This window comes from Lactuca virosa, chromosome 2 (genome assembly GCF_052849685.1).
Source record: "Lactuca virosa cultivar CGN04683 chromosome 2, Lactuca_virosa_CGN04683_v6, whole genome shotgun sequence".
Taxonomy (NCBI): domain Eukaryota; kingdom Viridiplantae; phylum Streptophyta; class Magnoliopsida; order Asterales; family Asteraceae; genus Lactuca; species Lactuca virosa.
Genome location: NC_136427.1, coordinates 905059 through 927150, shown reverse-complemented (window position 1 = coordinate 927150; position 22092 = coordinate 905059). Strand labels below are relative to the sequence as shown.

At 39.6% G+C, this 22092-nt stretch overlaps 1 long non-coding RNA gene across 2 annotated transcripts; it reads right to left on the bottom strand.

Annotated features, from left to right (window-relative positions):
- Positions 1-18133: 18133 nt before the first annotated feature.
- LOC145156219 (uncharacterized) lies at positions 18134-19825 on the bottom strand. Of its 2 annotated transcripts, none has more exons than XR_013736544.1 (3): positions 19745-19825; positions 18841-18904; positions 18134-18222 (listed from the first exon to the last, which is right to left on the bottom strand). It is a non-coding gene; the product is annotated as an uncharacterized LOC145156219 (long non-coding RNA). The 2 variants fall into 2 exon arrangements; XR_013736545.1 differs by having other exon boundaries at positions 18841-18935; positions 19745-19809.
- Between the last annotated feature and the right edge of the window lie 2267 nt (positions 19826-22092).

Here is a 22092-nt window from a genome sequence, read left to right as displayed (position 1 = left end):
GTGTATAAACCTACTTGGACATTCAATCCACATTCCAGTAAACTATTATAGGTATAGTTTAGGAGATCAAATTACTATTCCTAGTACAAGGAATTACACAAGAGTTAGTTCATTCATGAGTCTATAAAAATATACTTAATACTATATGAAGAGATACTATTACATGTTATACAGAGAGAAATACTATATCTATACAGAGAGAAATACTATATATACTATATGGGACTGACCATCCTACACCTGGCTGCTAGCTACAGCGGGACCTGTTCATTGACGGATGTTCTTGGTTGTACTGTTTGGCGAGTTTCCATGTCGTGTTTATCCTAGTACCAAAGGATACAATTTCAATGATTTTATAATTTTCCCTATTACTTTTATTTTGTGACACATTCACATAAACGGTGAGGTAGACTATATTTTTATAATAATAGTTATGCAAGGGAAAAACCTTCATTGATACAGAAATGCAAACTTTCAAAGCATTCAGGTCTTGGTAGAAGACTACCTTTTATACTAGTAGGAAATATGGGATTTTCTAGGGTTTTCACACTTATACTAAATGTTTCATTAAACATTTACAAGTCTTTCATAACAGCTTTTCAAAGCAATGACACTAAAATACTTATGAATTCACCAGCTTTATGCTGATCTACACTTTCAAAATAACTTGTATTCTCAGGTCACCAGTAGACAGGTACGATGTCCAGGTTTTGAGAAGACGGAGCAGACAAGACTCGTCTTTTATTTTGATTACATATTTTGGTGTCTTATTACTATGAAAGAACACACATGTATTAAAACTTTACTTTTAATGCAATGGATGATGTTGTTGCTTGTTTACTACTTTGCACTGTTATGATACTTTACATGACGTCCTCCACCCCTGAACGTTTCTGCTGTTCTTGGTTTTGGGGTGTGACACTAACGGTAGAGATGGGTTGTATAGCTGATTGATATGTGCCAATGGTAGAGATAGATTTTATAGCTAACTGACATGTGATATGTGGTAGAGGTAGCTTTATAGCTAATGTGATATGTGGTTTGTGTAGGGTATGCTTTGGGGGACTCACTAAGCTTTCAGCATACCGTTTGTCGATTTGTTTCATGTACCTCGGAGCCCAAGGGCAAGGGAAAGGCGTGATGATGCAGCGTGCACTCTATCTCTCTTTTCCGATATTGTTTGGGGGAAACTCTGATGATTTGAAAATAATAATGTATAATGTTGATGGCTTTGAAAACGATTGTTGGAATCTTTATGTTTTATGAAAAATGGTTGACTAGCTAAAAATGAAAAATTTTCTTTGTAAAATTTGGGTCATTACAAGTTGGTATCAGAGCCTTCGTTTGAGGGATCCGGGCATACCCGTGGGTGTGTCAGGACTCAAACTAAGGAAATGGTAAAAATTGTTTTCAAAAATAACATAAAAAGCTTTTGAAAGGAAAAGATGAGAGTGCGACGCGCGTGATCAGCCGAGCCGAGTAAGTGATTCCCTAATGTGCTAGCCATGTTATTCTGATATTTGAGGCTTGTTGATTACATGGGACTTGCTATGTGTATGCTTTTAAAATTGTATACGGTTAGGAGCTTATAGCCTCAGAATGATTGATTTGGCATTTTTCCTGTTCCTCGTATGGTTGTGGTCCTAGGGTAGAATCTTTTGTTCGAAAGTCTATTTGATCCTTTTTCTGTGTACAATTTGCATGCATAAAGGCAACCTGTTATGATTGGTCTATTTGATGTGAGTAGAGAAAATCTTAGAACCGCCTAGGATTTGGGTTATGCGGTGGTTGGTAGTACATGGTTTATTTGGGGCAAATTGGGGTTATCAGGTAGAACAGTGGGGAAAGGTACAGGTAGGTGGGGAAGGTAGTATTGGGCCCATACTACTGGAAGCACAGGACCTGTACCCGAACCAATGTTATATCTGACAACTTCAAGGAGGGACGGTGTGGAGAGATCCGTTTTATGAAAATCCTCATCGTTATGATTTGTGATATTCCAGTTCAGCATGGTAGTGACACGTTTCGGGGCGGGAGGATCAGGATCGGGATCTGGATCCGGGAATGGATTGGGTGACACCACAGACGGCATAGATGAGAGGTTGTGCAAGCTTATTGCAGCCAAGGTTATCCAGGGTATCCTTGATGCTACCCCAGTCATTTTTGGGATGGTCAAGGAGGGCATAATTGAGATCATGGAGGACAGACTCAGATCATTCAGGACTGAGATTGCTGCGGGCCAGTTGGGGGCCCGAACTCCCTCGTTTCGAGAGTTCAAGGCATGTGGGGCGCCGGAGTTCTTCGGGGTCAGGGACCCCATAGTCAGCTGACGCTGGGTGGCGGATATCGAAAACGCCCAGTGCATGAGTTCTTGCCCGGATGTGGCAAAGGTTGGGTTTGCTTATTGCATGCTAAGAGACAGAGCCCGGGATTGGTGGTGTCACACCCCCAAACCAAGGATGGCGGAAACGTCCAGGGGTGGATGTCACACCCCCAAACCAAGGATGGCGGAAACGTTCGGGGGTGGAGGACTTCATGTATAGTATCATAACAGCAATTGTAATAGTAATTCAAGCAAACACAACCAACATATATATAATTGAAAAAATTTACATCATTGTATGAATTACATGTTTACGAATCAATTACAATATATTGATAAAATATGAAATAGTAGACGCCTTAGCGTCCCATCCTCAAAAGCACTTGATTACCTGTTTAATGATTTCCTGAGAATACAAGTTGTTTGAAAAAGTGTCAACACAAAGGTTGGTGAGTTCATAAGCTTCTGTTTGGTATTATTAAAAGCCTTTCGTTTGTAAAAGTAGTATTTGTGTTAGAAAAATCCAATATTTTCCTTAATGTGTAAATGTAGTCTTAAAACCCAAAGACAGAAATGTACAAGTAATTTGTCATATTTATAGTAAAAGAATACAAGTTTAAATCGACATAAACTCGTTAAATTTTAATGAAGTTCCCGTAAATTCCAATGTTTATTAATACTTTATGTGAGTTTATTATAACCATACTATGACCAAGGATGCCTGAAACGACGTTCTTCAGGCGTCGGAAATGTTATGACATTTGTCACCCCAGACCTATCGGTCTAACTGTTGCATGCAGTTTAGGTGTGGGTTTGTCAAACCCAATATAGATCTATACACAAGTATCACGCTCTCCCTCAAGGAGACTCTGGTTACAATACAGGACTTAATGGTAATTTGAAGTAAATGTCTCACAAAGTCATTAACGGAATTACATGTTATGAAAACTTGGTACCGTATGGCCGTACCTTGCTTAATGAAAATATCATTTGTATAAATGTACCCTTTTTAAATGTATGTGTTATGTAATGTATCATAAACTATACTTATTATAGTTTATCAACCAAGGGTAGTACGTGGTAATGTATGCAAACTATATTCAAAATAGTTTATTTAATGTTTGAATGTATCGATTGTACTTTGATTATAATCTCTTGTTATTCTTTATATTTTATATGACCAAATCCATTTGTAAACTGATGTGTGTCTAAATATTAAGATAAAATGTCATATATTGCAGTAACATATAGTCACATAAAGATATACACCTTGCTCAACATGTTACAAGGTGAAATGAAATTAACAGCAACTTTTCGTTAAAAACAGTTTCTGTTACCGTTCTTAGAAAATTTATAGAAAAATCATCACAGCTCTAAATCTAAATCCGCAAATTTTGAGAGTTTGGAATATGAGTCTAGTTTGTTCGCAAATTTTATCATGATTTTTAGTGATCTCTAACAGAGGTGAAAATGTTCATAATCACAGACTGGTCCGGGTTTGCCTCTGAAATGACAGGCAGTTTTGTAAAAATCACCATTAATTGTAGAATCATCATCTGGAGATGTGCAAGTAGTCATTTTAAAGCTAAGAGTTTGGACTACTTGCACCTGAAACAGTTTTGAAAACTAAAATATTTAAGTTGACCAAAACAGTCCCTGATTAACGTCCATCTTTTCTGATGCAATCTGTTAGAAAACGTTTAATTGTGTTCTTGATGATTTTACTGGTATTTCCCCCTTAAAACTTAAGAAAAACATGTAAATGTATGGGTATGAACTCACCTTATGTGGTTTCAGTAGATGAAAGTAAGAGAGAGGAAGTGTTCAACTCAAGAACACTAAGAAGATGTCTTGATGATTCGAAAATCTAACACCGAATAAGATGGAACTTGTGTAAGATATCAATGATTTGAGTAGAATGGAGTTTAATAATTATGTGAATGATGAAGATACTTACTAATTGAAGAAAGAAATCCCTGGAGAGGGCCTTGAAGTTCTTGAAGTTGAGAGAAAAGATGAGAGAATTTTGGAGAGTGTTCTTGGTTGCTAAGTGTAGAATGAAAGAGTTTTATGGAGAATAAGGAGAGAGAATCAATCCTCCAGCTCTTAGAACGTGGGAAGAGCTGGAGATTGGCTGTAAAGGTCCACTAAGGAGACAAGGGGTAGTGGGAAAGAGTGGCTGATCATAGAGTGAGGTGGTAGTGGGTTGCTTTTGCCATAAATTAAGGAAAAGCAAATATTCCCTCAATAATTAGTTCAATCACCAATTCTTTTAATATATTTTATAAAAACCCTGTAGATTTATATATTTTGGGGCCTTAGTTTATAAAATAAAGTTTTGGGTGAAAATCCCACGTTAAAATAATGAAAAACGGAGTTAAAACGAAGTCGTAGTCGAAAAACCGGTAAAAAGGGGCTGTCTGCGGGACCCTCGGACCCTGCGAGGCTTCGGACCCTGCGAGGCTTCGGACCCTGCGAGGCTTTGGTTTCGGATCAGAGGCCTCGGATGCGAGGCTTCGGTCCTGAAGCTTCGGTTTCGGATCCTTAAAGCTATTTTACTCGTTTTTACCCCGTTTCAAGCGATTTTTAACTCGGTTAAGGGTCGAGATGACCCAAATGATTACAAAAAGTTAAAGTAACTTTTGAGAGAGATTTGGGAGAGATTTGGGAGAGATTTCAAATAGAAAGAGATAGAGTGAAAACGATTTAGAGAGGTTTCGTTTGTGATTAATTTGAGTGTCCGGCTTCACAACGCAAGGTTCGTAAACCCCGTTAAACCGTGTTTTAGTGTCGTACACAATCCCGATGATTGTGCAATAGTGTTTTATCGCTTTGGTTCGTTGTTTAGCACTGTTAAGGCTAAGGAAAGTCAAACACATGAACTTTTCAAATGATGAATTCTCATTAAAATAGCGAATTGTATAGTGATTACATAACGTAAACCCTAGCATACAAGGGTTATTGGAGTTGACCGGTTTGACTTGTTGACTTTGAATTGACCGAAATTTGACGGTTGTCACATCATCCCCCCGTTAGAAGGAATTTCGTCCTGAAATTTTTTTCGTTAACTTTGATTTCGTCGAGTGGTATTACGAGTGTCTCATCAGACAAACACTTCTTTAGGTTTGACACGTGAAACGTGGGATGTACTTTGTCGAGTTCCTGAGGTAATCGAAGTTTGTATGCTACTGACCCAATCCTAGCAAGGATTTCGAATGGCCCGATGTACCTTGGATTTAGTTTCCCGCGTTTGCCGAATCGTATCATTCCTTTCCAAGGGGAAACTTTTGGTAGTACTCTATCACCCACCTGGAATTCCAAGGGTTTGCGTCGTTTGTCTGCGTAACTCTTTTGCCGATCGCGAGACGCTTTCAGTCTCTCTCGAATTTGAACGATCTTTTCTGTGGTTTCCCTTATGATTTCAGGGCCAGTGAGGGTGCTATTAGAGACTTGCCCTCTAGCTAGCTGTGTATCCCCCACCTCAGCCCAACACAGGGGTGATCTGCATTTGCGACCGTAAAGAGCTTCGAATGGAGCGACTTTGATGCTAGTATGATAGCTGTTATTGTAGGAGAATTCGATAAGCGGTAGATGGGTATCCCATGCTTTACCGAAGTCTATCACACAAGCTCTTAACATGTCTTCCAACGTTTGAATGGTTCGTTCGCTCTGTCTGTCGGTTTGTGGGTGGTACGCCGTACTCATGTCAAGCCTAGTTCCCAATGATTTTTGTAGAGACTGCCAAAACCGTGAGGTAAATCTACTATCTCTATCGGAGATAATGGATATCGGCACACCATGGAGTCGTACAATCTCTCTGATGTACGTTCTACTCAGCTTCTCCATCTTGTCGGTTTCTTTTATTGGTAGAAAGTGTGCTGATTTGGTCAATCTGTCTACAATTACCCATATTGTGTCAAGACCGCCCGATGTCTTAGGCAGCTTGGTTATGAAGTCCATTGTTATTCGTTCCCACTTCCACTCAGGTATATCCGGCTGTTGTAATAGCCCGGATGGTTTCTGGTATTCGGTTTTGACCTTAGCGCAAGTCAGGCACTTGCTCACATAGGTAGCAATCTCAGCTTTCATGTTCGGCCACCAGTATAATTTCTTGAGGTCCAGATACATCTTATCCGACCCGGGATGGATGGAGTATCGAGTCTTGTGTGCTTCATTCATGACGACATCTCGGAGTCCACCGAACTTCGGTGTCCAAATCCGGTTCATGATATAACGTGCTCCATCATCCTTGACTTCTAAGTTTTTATCCATTACTCTTAATGTCTCTCCTGCCACCTTTTCTGGTTTCAAAGCTTCCAGTTGAGCTTCCTTGATTTGTATGGTCACGTGGGAATGGATTGTCATTGTTAAGGATTTTACTCGGCGGCCCGAGTACTCCTTCCTGCTTAGAGCATCGGCCACTACATTGGCCTTGCCCAGATGATAACGAATTTCGCACTCGTAGTCATTCAGCAACTCCACCCATCTCCTCTGTCGCATGTTGAGCTCTTTCTGATTGAGGATATGCTGAAGACTTTCGTGATCAGTGAAGATAGTGCATTTCGTGCCGTAGAGGTACTGTCTCCAGATCTTCAAAGCGAATACCACTGCTCCTAATTCCAGGTCGTGCGTAGTATAATTAACATCGTGCGTCTTAAGCTGTCTTGATGCATACGCGATAACCTTCCCTCTCTGCATGAGCACACATCCGAGGCCTTGATTCGAAGCATCACAGTACACTACGAAGTCCTCGGTTCCCTCTGGGAGAGACAAGATCGGTGCGCTGCATAGGGCTTGTTTTAATGTTTGGAAAGCAGTTTCTTGTTTATTTTCCCACTTGAATATCACACCTTTCTGCGTCAAGGTGGTGAGTGGTTTCGCAATCTTGGAGAAGTTTTGTATAAATCTTCGGTAGTAGCCAGCAAGCCCAAGGAATTGTTGAATTTCGGTTGGCGTCTTGGGTGCTGACCAATTCTCGATTGCCTTGATCTTGGAGGGGTCCACATGTATGCCTTTCTCACTTACCACATGTCCAAGGAAATCCACTTCTCTAATCCAGAATTCACACTTAGAGAACTTAGCATAAAGCTTCTCCGCTCTTAGCGTCTCTAGCACTTGGCGTAGATGTAGGCGATGCTCTTCTTCGCTTCGCGAGTAGATCAAGATATCGTCGATGAATACGATTACAAACTTGTCTAGGTAGGGTCGACACACTCTATTCATTAGGTCCATGAATACCGCAGGTGCGTTTGTTAAACCGAAGGACATCACCACAAACTCGTAGTGCCCATAACGAGTTCTGAATGCAGTTTTGGGAATATCTTCTTCTTGAACTCGTAGCTGATGGTAGCCTGACCTTAGGTCGATCTTTGAGAAGAAATTTGCTCCTTGGAGTTGGTCGAAAAGGTCGTCGATTCGGGGCAGAGGATATCGGTTTTTGATGGTGAGCTTGTTTAGTTCCCGATAGTCGATGCACATGCGAAAGGATCCGTCCTTCTTCTTTACAAAAAGGAGTGGTGCTCCCCAAGGTGAGAAGCTTGGTCTGATGAACCCTTTGTTCAAAAGCTCGGTCAACTGACTGGACAACTCCTGCATTTCTGATGGTGCGAGGCGGTATGGAGCTCTGGCTACGGGGGTAGCTCCGGGTATTAAGTCAATTCTGAAATCGACTTGTCGTGCGAATGGTACACTAGGAATATCTTCTGGGAACACATCCGGGAAGTTACACACTTCGGGGATGTCTTTGATGTCTTTCACGTCTTGTTTCTTGTCTACTACATGGGCTAAGAAGGCGTGGTACTCCTTCCGGAGATACTTTTGGGCTTTGATGCATGAGATGATTTGTAAATTCGCACTAGGTTTGTCACCATAGATGATAAGGGTTTCGTCATTTGGTAGATTGAGGCGAACGGCCCTTTCGTAACATAGAATATCGGCACGGTGAGGAACTAACCAATCCATCCCGATGATTACGTCGAAGCTTTTTATGGTGACTGGCATCAGGTCAATTTTAAATGTATGGTTGTCTAGAGTGAGAGTACATTCTGAGTATATATCGCTAGTGCGTTCTACTTTCCCATTTGCCATTTCTATTACATAAGTATCCTTTAGTGATTGGGGATTTTGTTCAAGTAAATATTTATATTGGTGGCTCACGAAACTCCTCTCCGCTCCACTATCGAATAGTACGCATGCATAAGAGTTATTGAGGAGAAACGTACCGGTAACCACCGTGGGATCCTCGACTGCTTCCCCATGTCCTATTGCCAGGACTCTTCCTACTCCACCAGCATTAGGGGCTTGTGCTTTGGGGCAGTCTCTTTTGAAGTGACCTGCGTCTCCACAGTTGTAGCAGGTCCGGGTTGCCCCCGTACTGGCGACTTGGTTGATTGGTTGAGCCGGCGCTTTACAGAAACGAGCAGTGTGCCCCTTCCTGTCGCAGTTGTTACAGTGCATCTCCCTACAAGCACCATTGTGGTGAAAGTTGCACTTGTTGCACTTAGGTAGTTTTCCCGCATATGGCTTCGGTGGTGCTGGAGTGGTAGCAGTAGTGGCAGCATTAGTGGCAGCATGGACAGCAACAATTTGTTGCTTCTTAGCGGGGTCCTGTGCTAGTTGGCTCTTCTTTTCGTTCCAGAACTTCCTTTTGTTGTTTCCCCCTTTTGATTTATCAGTGGTGGTGGTTGTAGTATTATGACCGGCTCGGTGGTCAACAAGTTGTTGTGCCAGCTCCCTGGCACTGTCAAAAGTAGTTGGCCTTGAAGCCAGGACACTACTTTGCACGTGGAGAGACAGTCCCCAAAGGTATCGCTCCACCTTTTTCTCCTCCGGAGTAACCATTGTTGGGCAGAGGAGAGCCAATTCATTGAATCGGGTGGTGTAGGTTTCAAGGTCAGAGCCCGTCATCCTGAGGTTCCAGAGTTCTTGTTCCAGCTTTTGAATTTTACCTCTCGGGCAGTACTCCTTCATCATCAACGTTTTTAGTTCTGCCCAGGTTATGGAGCTAGCCACTTCGAGAGTAAGTGACTTAACCCGGCAGTTCCACCAAGTAAGGGCCCGGCCGGTGAAGGTTAAGGTTGCGAACTTAACTTTGCTCGCTTCGGGGCAGGAGCACACCTGAAAGACTACTTCGGTCTTTTCAAACCATTGCATCAACGTGATGACTCCCCCGCTTCCATTGAAGTTGTCGGGTTTGCCATTTGTGAAGTCTTTGTATGAACACTCTTTTGCACGCCACGTACTGTCTCCGTGGTTAGAGTGTGTAGCTCCCGATCCCGAACCACCAGCTCCGTTGGTCCCTATATGCGACATTGCGGCCGCTACGGCTGCTGTTACTGCAGCCTGGAACATCGCGGGATCAAACTGTGGAGGCGGCGGCGGAGGAGGTGTTGCTGTGTTGCTGGAAGGTCTTGGTCTTCTTCTTGGCGGCATGGTTCTGTCATAAGTCGTAAACCAATGTACCTTTAGTAAAAGTGTATTTATAGGGAGAGAAATCTTTTATACATAAAGTATATTATTACGTTGTTTTCCGGTATGTTTACGATACATACGATTTTATACTTTTTATTGACCCAATACATTGGGTTATGAGGTAAAATGAAAGTATAAAAAAAATATTTTTATTATAGTAACACAAAATACTCCTATAGTATTTGTAAATGTTTAGTTTTGAGTTCTTAAAGCATTTAGTTACTTTATAATATTCATCATACTTTTAATGAGAATTTATAAGTCCTTGTCTTACCCGTTCGGCTAACGACCCTCCACCGATCAAGGAAGCGGTGGGTGAGAGTGGACACCCATTAAGTTGCCATTTTATAGGCAACAACCTTATACCCCCCTTATAGACCGGCTTCGTGAATGAGGCGTACTAGCGGTAGGACGAGTTTGTTAGATTTGTTGTCCATCCTGACCATCCCCCGGTATATGCAAGTCAATTCCCGGACAGATATAGTTGATCAGGCTATATCCTTCCCAGACTTGATTTACATATACCAAGGCATACCCATAATGTACAACTCCTCTTCTTTTATTTTATGTTCTTCTAGTTATGACACTATGTGAGCATGTATGCATGTATCTATACTTTTTAATAAAAAGAATCATTTATTTTCTAAAAGTATATTTATTTGAAAAATGCACAAATCAGAGACTATTAGTCCCAATTGTGTTTATAGTTTGTATATCTTATGTGGTTTGATATACTTAATTCACTATAAACTGCGCTCTGATACCAATCTGTCACACCCCCAAACCAAGGATGGCGGAAACGTCCGGGGGTGGAGGACTTCATGTATAGTATCATAACAGCAATTGTAATAGTAATTCAAGCAAACACAACCAACATATATATAATTGAAAAAATTTACATCATTGTATGAATTACATGTTTACGAATCAATTACAATATATTGATAAAATATGAAATAGTAGACGCCTTAGCGTCCCATCCTCAAAAGCACTTGATTACCTGTTTAATGATTTCCTGAGAATACAAGTTGTTTGAAAAAGTGTCAACACAAAGGTTGGTGAGTTCATAAGCTTCTGTTTGGTATTATTAAAAGCCTTTCGTTTGTAAAAGTAGTATTTGTGTTAGAAAAATCCAATATTTTCCTTAATGTGTAAATGTAGTCTTAAAACCCAAAGACAGAAATGTACAAGTAATTTGTCATATTTATAGTAAAACAATACAAGTTTAAATCGACATAAACTCGTTAAATTTTAATGAAGTTCCCGTAAATTCCAATGTTTATTAATACTTTATGTGAGTTTATTATAACCATACTATGACCAAGGTTGCCTGAAACGACGTTCTTCAGGCGTCGGAAATGTTATGACATTTGTCACCCCAGACCTATCGGTCTAACTGTTGCATGCAGTTTAGGTGTGGGTTTGTCAAACCCAATATAAATCTATACACAAGTATCACGCTCTCCCTCAAGGAGACTCTGGTTACAATACAGGACTTAATGGTAATTTGAAGTAAATGTCTCACAAAGTCATTAACGGAATTACGTGTTATGAAAACTTGGTACCGTATGGCCGTACCTTGCTTAATGAAAATATCCTTTGTATAAATGTACCCTTTTTAAATGTATGTGTTATGTAATGTATCATAAACTATACTTATTATAGTTTATCAACCAAGGGTAGTACGTGGTAATGTATGCAAACTATATTCAAAATAGTTTATTTAATGTTTGAATGTATCGATTGTACTTTGATTATAATCTCTTGTTATTCTTTATATTTTATATGACCAAATCCATTTGCAAACTGATGTGTGTCTAAATATTAAGATAAAATGTCATATATTGCAGTAACATATAGTCACATAAAGATATACACCTTGCTCAACATGTTACAAGGTGAAATGAAATTAACAGCAACTTTTCGTTAAAAACAGTTTCTGTTACCGTTCTTAGAAAATTTATAGAAAAATCATCACAGCTCTAAATCCAAATCCGCAAATTTTGAGAGTTTGGAATATGAGTGTAGTTTGTTCGTAAATTTTATCATGATTTTTAGTGATCTCTAACAGAGGTGAAAATGTTCATAATCACAGACTGGTCCGGGTTTGCCTCTGAAATGACAGACAGTTTTGTAAAAATCACCATTAATTGTAGCAAAATCATCTGGAGATGTGTAAGTAGTCATTTTAAAGCTAAGAGTTTGAACTACTTGCACCTGAAACCGTTTTGAAAACTAAAATTTTTAAGTTGACCAAAACAGTCCGTGATTAACGTCCATCTTTTCTGATGCAATCTGTTAGAAAAAGTTTAATTGTGTTCTTGATGATTTTACTTGTATTTCCCCCTTAAAACTTAAGAAAAACATGTAAATGTATGGGTATGAACTCACCTTATATGGTTTCAGTAGATGAAAGTGAGAGAGAGGAAGTGTTCAACTCAAGAACACTAAGAAGATGTCTTGATGATTCGAGAATCTAACACCGAATAAGATGGAACTTGTGTAAGATATCAATGATTTGAGTAGAATGGAGTTTAGTAATTATGTGAATGATGAAGATACTTACTAATTGAAGAAAGAAATCCCTGGATAGGGCCTTGAAGTTCTTGAAGTTGAGAGAAAAGATGAGAGAATTTTGGAGAGTGTTCTTGGTTGCTAAGTGTAGAATGAAAGAGTTTTATGGAGAATGAGGAGAGAGGATCAATCCTCCAGCTCTTAGAACGTGGGAAGAGCTGGAGATTGGCTGTAAATGTCCACTAAGGAGACAAGGGGTAGTGGGAAAGAGTGGCTGATCATAGAGTGAGGTAGTAGTGAGTTGCTTTTGCCATAAATTAAGGAAAAGCAAATATTCCCTCAATAATTAGTTCAATCACCAATTCTTTTAATATATTTTATAAAAACCCTGGAGATTTATATATTTTGGGGCCTTAGTTTATAAAATAAAGTTTTTGGTGAAAATCCCACGTTAAAATAATGAAAAACGGAGTTAAAACGAAGTCGTAGTCGAAAAACCGGTAAAAAGGGGCTGTCTGCGAGACCCTCGGACCCTGCGAGGCTTCGGACCCTGCGAGGCTTTGGTTTCGGATCAGAGGCCTCGGATGCGAGGCTTCGGTCCTGAAGCTTCGGTTTCGGATCCTTAAAGCTATTTTACTCATTTTTACCCCGTTTCAAGCGATTTTTGACTCGGTTAAGGGTCGAGATGACCCAAATGATTACAAAAAGTTAAAGTAACTTTTGAGAGAGATTTGGGAGTGATTTCAAATAGAAAGAGATAGAGTGAAAACGATTTAGAGAGGTTTCGTTTGTGATTAATTTGAGTGTCCGGCTTCACAACGCAAGGTTCGTAAACCCCGTTAAACCGTGTTTTAGTGTCGTACACAATCCCGATGATTGTGCAATAGTGTTTTATCGCTTTGGTTCGTTGTTTAGCACTGTTAAGGCTAAGGAAAGTCAAACACATGAACTTTTCAAATGATGAATTCTCATTAAAATAGCGAATTGTATAGTGATTACATAACGTAAACCCTAGCATACAAGGGTTATTGGAGTTGACCGGTTTGACTTGTTGACTTTGAATTGACCGAAATTTGACGGTTGTCACATCATCCCCCCGTTAGAAGGAATTTCGTCCTGAAATTTTTTTCGTTAACTTTGATTTCGTCGAGTGGTATTACGAGTGTCTCATCAGACAAACACTTCTTTAGGTTTGACACGTGAAACGTGGGATATACTTTGTCGAGTTCCTGAGGTAATCGAAGTTTGTATGCTACTGACCCAATCCTAGCAAGGATTTCGAATGGCCCGATGTACCTTGGATTTAGTTTCCCGCGTTTGCCGAATCGTATCATTCCTTTCCAAGGGGAAACTTTTAGTAGTACTCTATCACCCACCTGGAATTCCAAGGGTTTGCGTCGTTTGTCTGCGTAACTCTTTTGCCGATCGCGAGACGCTTTCAGTCTCTCTCGAATTTGAACGATCTTTTCTGTGGTTTCCCTTATGATTTCAGGGCCAGTGAGGGTGCTATTAGAGACTTGCCCTCTAGCTAGCTGTGTATCCCCCACCTCAGCCCAACACAGGGGTGATCTGCATTTGCGACCGTAAAGAGCTTCGAATGGAGCGACTTTGATGCTAGTATGATAGCTGTTATTGTAGGAGAATTCGATAAGCGGTAGATGGGTATCCCATGCTTTACCGAAGTCTATCACACAAGCTCTTAACATGTCTTCCAACGTTTGAATGGTTCGTTCGCTCTGTCTGTCGGTTTGTGGGTGGTACGCCGTACTCATGTCAAGCCTAGTTCCCAATGATTTTTGTAGAGACTGCCAAAACCGTGAGGTAAATCTACTATCTCTATCGGAGATAATGGATATCGGCACACCATGGAGTCGTACAATCTCTCTGATGTACGTTCTAGTCAGCTTCTCCATCTTGTCGGTTTCTTTTATTGGTAGAAAGTGTGCTGATTTGGTCAATCTGTCTACAATTACCCATATTGTGTCAAGACCGCCCGATGTCTTAGGCAGCTTGGTTATGAAGTCCATTGTTATTCGTTCCCACTTCCACTCAGGTATATCCGGCTGTTGTAATAGCCCGGATGGTTTCTGGTATTCGGTTTTGACCTTAGCGCAAGTCAGGCACTTGCTCACATAGGTAGCAATCTCAGCTTTCATGTTCGGCCACCAGTATAATTTCTTGAGGTCCAGATACATCTTATCCGACCCGGGATGGATGGAGTATCGAGTCTTGTGTGCTTCATTCATGACGACATCTCGGAGTCCACCGAACTTCGGTGTCCAAATCCGGTTCATGATATAACGTGCTCCATCATCCTTGACTTCTAAGTTTTTATCCATTACTCTTAATGTCTCTCCTGCCACCTTTTCTGGTTTCAAAGCTTCCAGTTGAGCTTCCTTGATTTGTATGGTCACGTGGGAATGGATTGTCATTGTTAAGGATTTTACTCGGCGGCCCGAGTACTCCTTCCTGCTTAGAGCATCGGCCACTACATTGGCCTTGCCCAGATGATAATGAATTTCGCACTCGTAGTCATTCAGCAACTCCACCCATCTCCTCTGTCGCATGTTGAGCTCTTTCTGATTGAGGATATGCTGAAGACTTTTGTGATCAGTGAAGATAGTGCATTTCGTGCCGTAGAGGTACTGTCTCCAGATCTTCAAAGCGAATACCACTGCTCCTAATTCCAGGTCGTGCGTAGTATAATTAACATCGTGCGTCTTAAGCTGTCTTGATGCATACGCGATAACCTTCCCTCTCTGCATGAGCACACATCCGAGGCCTTGATTCGAAGCATCACAGTACACTACGAAGTCCTCGGTTCCCTCTGGGAGAGACAAGATCGGTGCGCTGCATAGGGCTTGTTTTAATGTTTGGAAAGCAGTTTCTTGTTTATTTTCCCACTTGAATATCACACCTTTCTGCGTCAAGGTGGTGAGTGGTTTCGCAATCTTGGAGAAGTTTTGTATAAATCTTCGGTAGTAGCCAGCAAGCCCAAGGAATTGTTGAATTTCGGTTGGCGTCTTGGGTGCTGACCAATTCTCGATTGCCTTGATCTTGGAGGGGTCCACATATATGCCTTTCTCACTTACCACATGTCCAAGGAAATCCACTTCTCTAATCCAGAATTCACACTTAGAGAACTTAGCATAAAGCTTCTCCGCTCTTAGCGTCTCTAGCACTTGGCGTAGATGTAGGCGATGCTCTTCTTCGCTTCGCGAGTAGATCAAGATATCGTCGATGAATACGATTACAAACTTGTCTAGGTAGGGTCGACACACTCTATTCATTAGGTCCATGAATACCGCAGGTGCGTTTGTTAAACCGAAGGACATCACCACAAACTCGTAGTGCCCATAGCGAGTTCTGAATGCAGTTTTGGGAAAACTAAAATTTTTAAGTTGACCAAAACAGTCCGTGATTAACGTCCATCTTTTCTGATGCAATCTGTTAGAAAACGTTTAATTGTGTTCTTGATGATTTTACTTGTATTTCCCCCTTAAAACATAAGAAAAACATGTAAATGTATGGGTATGAACTCACCTTATGTGGTTTCAGTAGATGAAAGTGAGAGAGAGGAAGTGTTCAACTCAAGAACACTAAGAAGATGTCTTGATGATTCGAGAATCTAACACCGAATAAGATGGAACTTGTGTAAGATATCAATGATTTGAGTAGAATGGAGTTTAGTAATTATGTGAATGATGAAGATACTTACTAATTGAAGAAAGAAATCCCTGGATAGGGCCTTGAAGTTCTTGAAGTTGAGAGAAAAGATGAGAGAATTTTGGAGAGTGTTCTTGGTTGCTAAGTGTAGAATGAAAGAGTTTTATGGAGAATGAGGAGAGAGGATCAATCCTCCAGCTCTTAGAACGTGGGAAGAGCTGGAGATTGGCTGTAAATGTCCACTAAGGAGACAAGGGGTAGTGGGAAAGAGTGGCTGATCATAGAGTGAGGTAGTAGTGGGTTGCTTTTGCCATAAATTAAGGAAAAGCAAATATTCCCTCAATAATTAGTTCAATCACCAATTCTTTTAATATATTTTATAAAAACCCTGGAGATTTATATATTTTGGGGCCTTAGTTTATAAAATAAAGTTTTGGGTGAAAATCCCACGTTAAAATAATGAAAAACGGAGTTAAAACGAAGTCGTAGTCGAAAAACCGGTAAAAAGGGGCTGTCTGCGAGACCCTCGGACCCTGCGAGGCTTCGGACCCTGCGAGGCTTTGGTTTCGGATCAGAGGCCTCGGATGCGAGGCTTCGGTCCTGAAGCTTCGGTTTCGGATCCTTAAAGCAATTTTACTCGTTTTTACCCCGTTTCAAGCGATTTTTGACTCGGTTAAGGGTCGAGATGACCCAAATGATTACAAAAAGTTAAAGTAACTTTTGAGAGAGATTTGGGAGTGATTTCAAATAGAAAGAGATAGAGTGAAAACGATTTAGAGAGGTTTCGTTTGTGATTAATTTGAGTGTCCGGCTTCACAACGCAAGGTTCGTAAACCCCGTTAAACCGTGTTTTAGTGTCGTACACAATCCCGATGATTGTGCAATAGTGTTTTATCGCTTTGGTTCGTTGTTTAGCACTGTTAAGGCTAAGGAAAGTCAAACACATGAACTTTTCAAATGATGAATTCTCATTAAAATAGCGAATTGTATAGTGATTACATAACGTAAACCCTAGCATACAAGGGTTATTGGAGTTGACCGGTTTGACTTGTTGACTTTGAATTGACCGAAATTTGACGGTTGTCACATCATCCCCCCGTTAGAAGGAATTTCGTCCTGAAATTTTTTTCGTTAACTTTGATTTCGTCGAGTGGTATTACGAGTGTCTCATCAGACAAACACTTCTTTAGGTTTGACACGTGAAACGTGGGATATACTTTGTCGAGTTCCTGAGGTAATCGAAGTTTGTATGCTACTGACCCAATCCTAGCAAGGATTTCGAATGGCCCGATGTACCTTGGATTTAGTTTCCCGCGTTTGCCGAATCGTATCATTCCTTTCCAAGGGGAAACTTTTAGTAGTACTCTATCACCCACCTGGAATTCCAAGGGTTTGCGTCGTTTGTCTGCGTAACTCTTTTGCCGATCGCGAGACGCTTTCAGTCTCTCTCGAATTTGAACGATCTTTTCTGTGGTTTCCCTTATGATTTCAGGGCCAGTGAGGGTGCTATTAGAGACTTGCCCTCTAGCTAGCTGTGTATCCCCCACCTCAGCCCAACACAGGGGTGATCTGCATTTGCGACCGTAAAGAGCTTCGAATGGAGCGACTTTGATGCTAGTATGATAGCTGTTATTGTAGGAGAATTCGATAAGCGGTAGATGGGTATCCCATGCTTTACCGAAGTCTATCACACAAGCTCTTAACATGTCTTCCAACGTTTGAATGGTTCGTTCGCTCTGTCTGTCGGTTTGTGGGTGGTACGCCGTACTCATGTCAAGCCTAGTTCCCAATGATTTTTGTAGAGACTGCCAAAACCGTGAGGTAAATCTACTATCTCTATCGGAGATAATGGATATCGGCACACCATGGAGTCGTACAATCTCTCTGATGTACGTTCTAGTCAGCTTCTCCATCTTGCCGGTTTCTTTTATTGGTAGAAAGTGTGCTGATTTGGTCAATCTGTCTACAATTACCCATATTGTGTCAAGACCGCCCGATGTCTTAGGCAGCTTGGTTATTGTCACACCCCGATCCTTGTCGGAATCGATCAAGGCGTGATATATTGTTCAAAGTCTCATGACAACTATGTTATAATATGATTAGATTCAATTAAGTAATAAGTATGCAAACAAGAATCACAACATACAAATACATATCCAAATACGAACAACATTTATTACATCAAATTTAAATTGTCTTGTGGATTTCTAAGGCGCAACCTATTTTTCATCATTCTTCATTCTTCAAATCTGCATCATGGGTAAAAACAGGTCAACTACGAGATTTGGTGAGTAATCAAATTTTAGTAGAGAAAATTGTGAAGTTGAAACATTTATAATTTGAAATTTGTTTTCTTTTGAAGTCGCCAAACAATTGTATTTGAGATAAATGTTTATAAATCAAAAATTGATTAACAATTGATAACAACAACAATAAGTCCTCACCCTATATATATATATATATATATATATATATATATATATATATATATATATATATATATATATATATATATATATATATAAATATATATAGGATGGAGCGTCTAATCATCATACACACTCAACCACGTGTGATCAATCACCTTAGCGTCCCAAGGCGGGGTGGTCAACCCAATAGCGCTATTATTGTCCATAATGTACCTCAAGAATACGGGCATAGTCATGGAGATTAGACTAAAAATGATAATGCACTACAAGTACATGTAGCGTAAACAAACAATAGTTATACAATTAATGATTCACGTATAAATGTCCCAACAATGTCTCAATTGTGATAAAACAATAAAATGAAGTTGAAATATATTAGAACCACATGATACACCCCAAAAGTATTGAAAATTATAAAGTATGGGGTAGATTACTCACTTTAGTCCAAAAACGAAATGCGTGTGTCGTACGATAGACGATTCGGGTCAAAATGGCGTAGAACCTAATATAATTAATAGTTTTTGGTTTAGGAACTGCTAAACAAGAATGAAATATTAATACAAATAATTAGACACGTATTCTTATATTAGATGAATTAACAATAATTCATTTTGATTCTAATATTAAGGTATTTATTTGTTAAATGAATTTTAAATTGAATTACTTACTTTGCATAATTAATTTATATTTTCAATTTAGGCTAGATTTTAATAATTTCTTATTAAAATAATAACTTGCCTAATTATAATTATTTATAGATTTTAACAATTATTTATATGAAATAATCATTATTTCATACAATATGAATTACTGTAAAATTTGTATATTTTTCTGAACTGTTTTAGTATTTATTTAATATTTTAATGATTAAACAACACAAAATTCGGGAAAAATAGTAAATGATTCTCAAAAAATCTGTAAAATTAACCATAGTTTTATAACATGATGTAGAGCCCAGTGTATAAGTTTCAGATATTTGTTACTATGGGAAGTATTTTTTATATATTTCATTATTAATTAATCAATAAAATCATAAATAATAGTAAACAGTAATATAAATGCATGAAACTTCATATATCATGTTTAATCAGTATACAAGTCGTCCCAGAATTTTCTCAGAATTTATTGAATGCAACAAGTATTTTATGTGAATTATTGCCCTACTTTATTGAAATAATTATGATAATTCAATAAAAATAAGTTATTTTCTGAAAATTTCCAGAACTTCTTATTTTATTGATGGTATTCTGAGAAAAATCAGGTTTATGAAAAAAATGAGTTTTAGATATTTTGGTGGATTTAATTTGTTTCTTGTATGAATTTGAAACTTTTAACAACATACCTTGATGAATGCTTCAAGAGGGATGAAGATTTGAGTATAATAGATTGTTCTTGGATGGAATATGAGTATTCTTGGAGGAAATTTCGAGATTGAGAGTGAGAGAAAGAATAGAGAAGATTTAAGTGGTGAAGAGAATAATGTGTTGGGAGAAAAAGGAAAGGAAAGTGGATGGGAGGTGTGAGTGGGAGACCATGGGAATAATCTTTTTGCTTTTGGTGGTCTTCATAATTTCCCACTAACACAAGCATCTTTTACATAATTAATATATGAGTTTTATAAAATTTAAAGTAAAGTTTATAAAAAATAGAGTTTTATAAAATTTAATGTAAAGTTTATAAAAATGGAGTTTTATAAAAGATAGGTTATTATTTGATTATAACAATCTACTTTGATTTGAAGTTTAATTAGAGAATTCAAGTTTGATTCTTTTAATTTAATTAGAGCATTATACTTTGATTTTATTTTAATATGGTATCATAATTTACTTTGATTATAGTTATAACGTTGTACAATACTATGTTGCTATTAACGTCAAGTTATATCGTATTGCATGGGTTTTGATCCTATTAGCGTCAAGTAATCTTGAGTAGGGTTTATTAAATTTCCAACTGGGTTGGGTTGACCCGAATCCATTTTAGGCGGATGTCACAGTCTCCCCTACTTTAGGAAATTTCGTCCTGAAATTTAAGAAGAGAGTACCTTAAGAGAAAATTTGTGGGTATTTGGTACGCATATGATCCTCACGCTCCCATGTATACTCAGGTCCACGTGCCGACTGCCACCTGACCTTAACCAGGGGAATGCGACTTCTTTTGAGTTGCTTTTCCTTTCGGTCGGCAATTTCCAAGGGTTTCTCGGTAAATTGCATTGTCTCGTCGATTTGGATATCCTCGAGAGGAACATGAAGATTCTCGTCTGCTAAACACTTCTTGAGGTTGGCTATATGAAATACTGGGTGAACTTTCTTAAGCTCTGTTGGTAGATCCAACTCGTAGGCTACTGGTCCGATCCTTTTTATGATCTTAAACGGGCCTACGTAGCGTGGTGCCAATTTACCCTTGCGTCCAAATCGAACCACACCTTTCCATGGGGACACTTTTAACATGACCATGTCACCTACGGTAAATTCAAGCGGTTTGCGTCGCTTATCGGCATAACTCTTTTGTCGGCTACGAGATGTGAGAAGGTTATCGCAAATCTGAGTGATTTTGTCGGTTGTTTCCTGGATAAGCTCAGGACCAACGATTGGAGAATCCACTGTTGCGCGAATCACGTGGGACTCACCGATTTCATGCCAGCAAATAGGAGATCGGCATTTACGGCCATACAATGCCTCAAATGGTGGCATCTTGATGCTAGAATGATAACTGTTATTATAGGAGAATTCCACCAACGGTAAATGAGAGTCCCAGTTTCCTCCGAAATCCAAGACACACGCCCTCAACATATCTTCGAGTGTTTGAATTGTCCTCTCAGATTGACCATCGGTCTGAGGATGATAGGCGGTACTGAGATCGAGGCGGGTTCTCATGGCTGTTTGAAGTGATTGCCAAAACCGTGAGAGAAATCTCCCATCACGATCTGAAATGATGCTGAGAGGAATGCCATGCCGACTAACTATCTCGTTGATGTAAATCCGAGCAAGTTTTTCGACTTTGAAATTTTCCCGGATGGGAAGGAAATGAGCAGATTTGGTCAAACGGTCAATGATTATCCAAATGTTGTCGTGTCCTTTTGTGGTACGGGGAAGTTTGGTTACGAAATCCATGGCGATCGCTTCCCATTTCCACCTGGGGATTTCTGGTTGGACCAATAGTCCGGAGGGTCGTTGATGTTCTACTTTGACCCTGGAACATGTAAGACATTTGGCCACGAATAAAGCAATATCCTTTTTCATTCCCGACCACCAATAATTAGTTCTCAGACCATGATACATCTTGTCAGTGCCCGGATGAATGGAATATCGGGTTTTATGGATTTCTTCCATCAGGAATATGCGAAGATTGTCACGATCTGGGATCCAGATGCGATCTTGATAATAGAAAATACCATCAGATTTGGTTTCCAACTCCCCATCAATTCCCGTGGGCATGTCATTTTCGGTAATTGCCGAGTGTTGAGCTCCTCGAATTCGGTCGCTGAGATTGGACAAGATAGGAAAACATATTAGATGAAATGCATGGGCATGTTCTTTTCGGCTTAACGCGTCGGCTACGACGTTTGCCTTGCCCGGATGATAGCGTATTTCACACTCGTAATCATTTAGGAGTTCGACCCATCGTCTTTGCCTCATATTGAGTTCCTTTTGATTAAGAATATGTTGCAAGCTCTTATGGTCGGTGAAAATT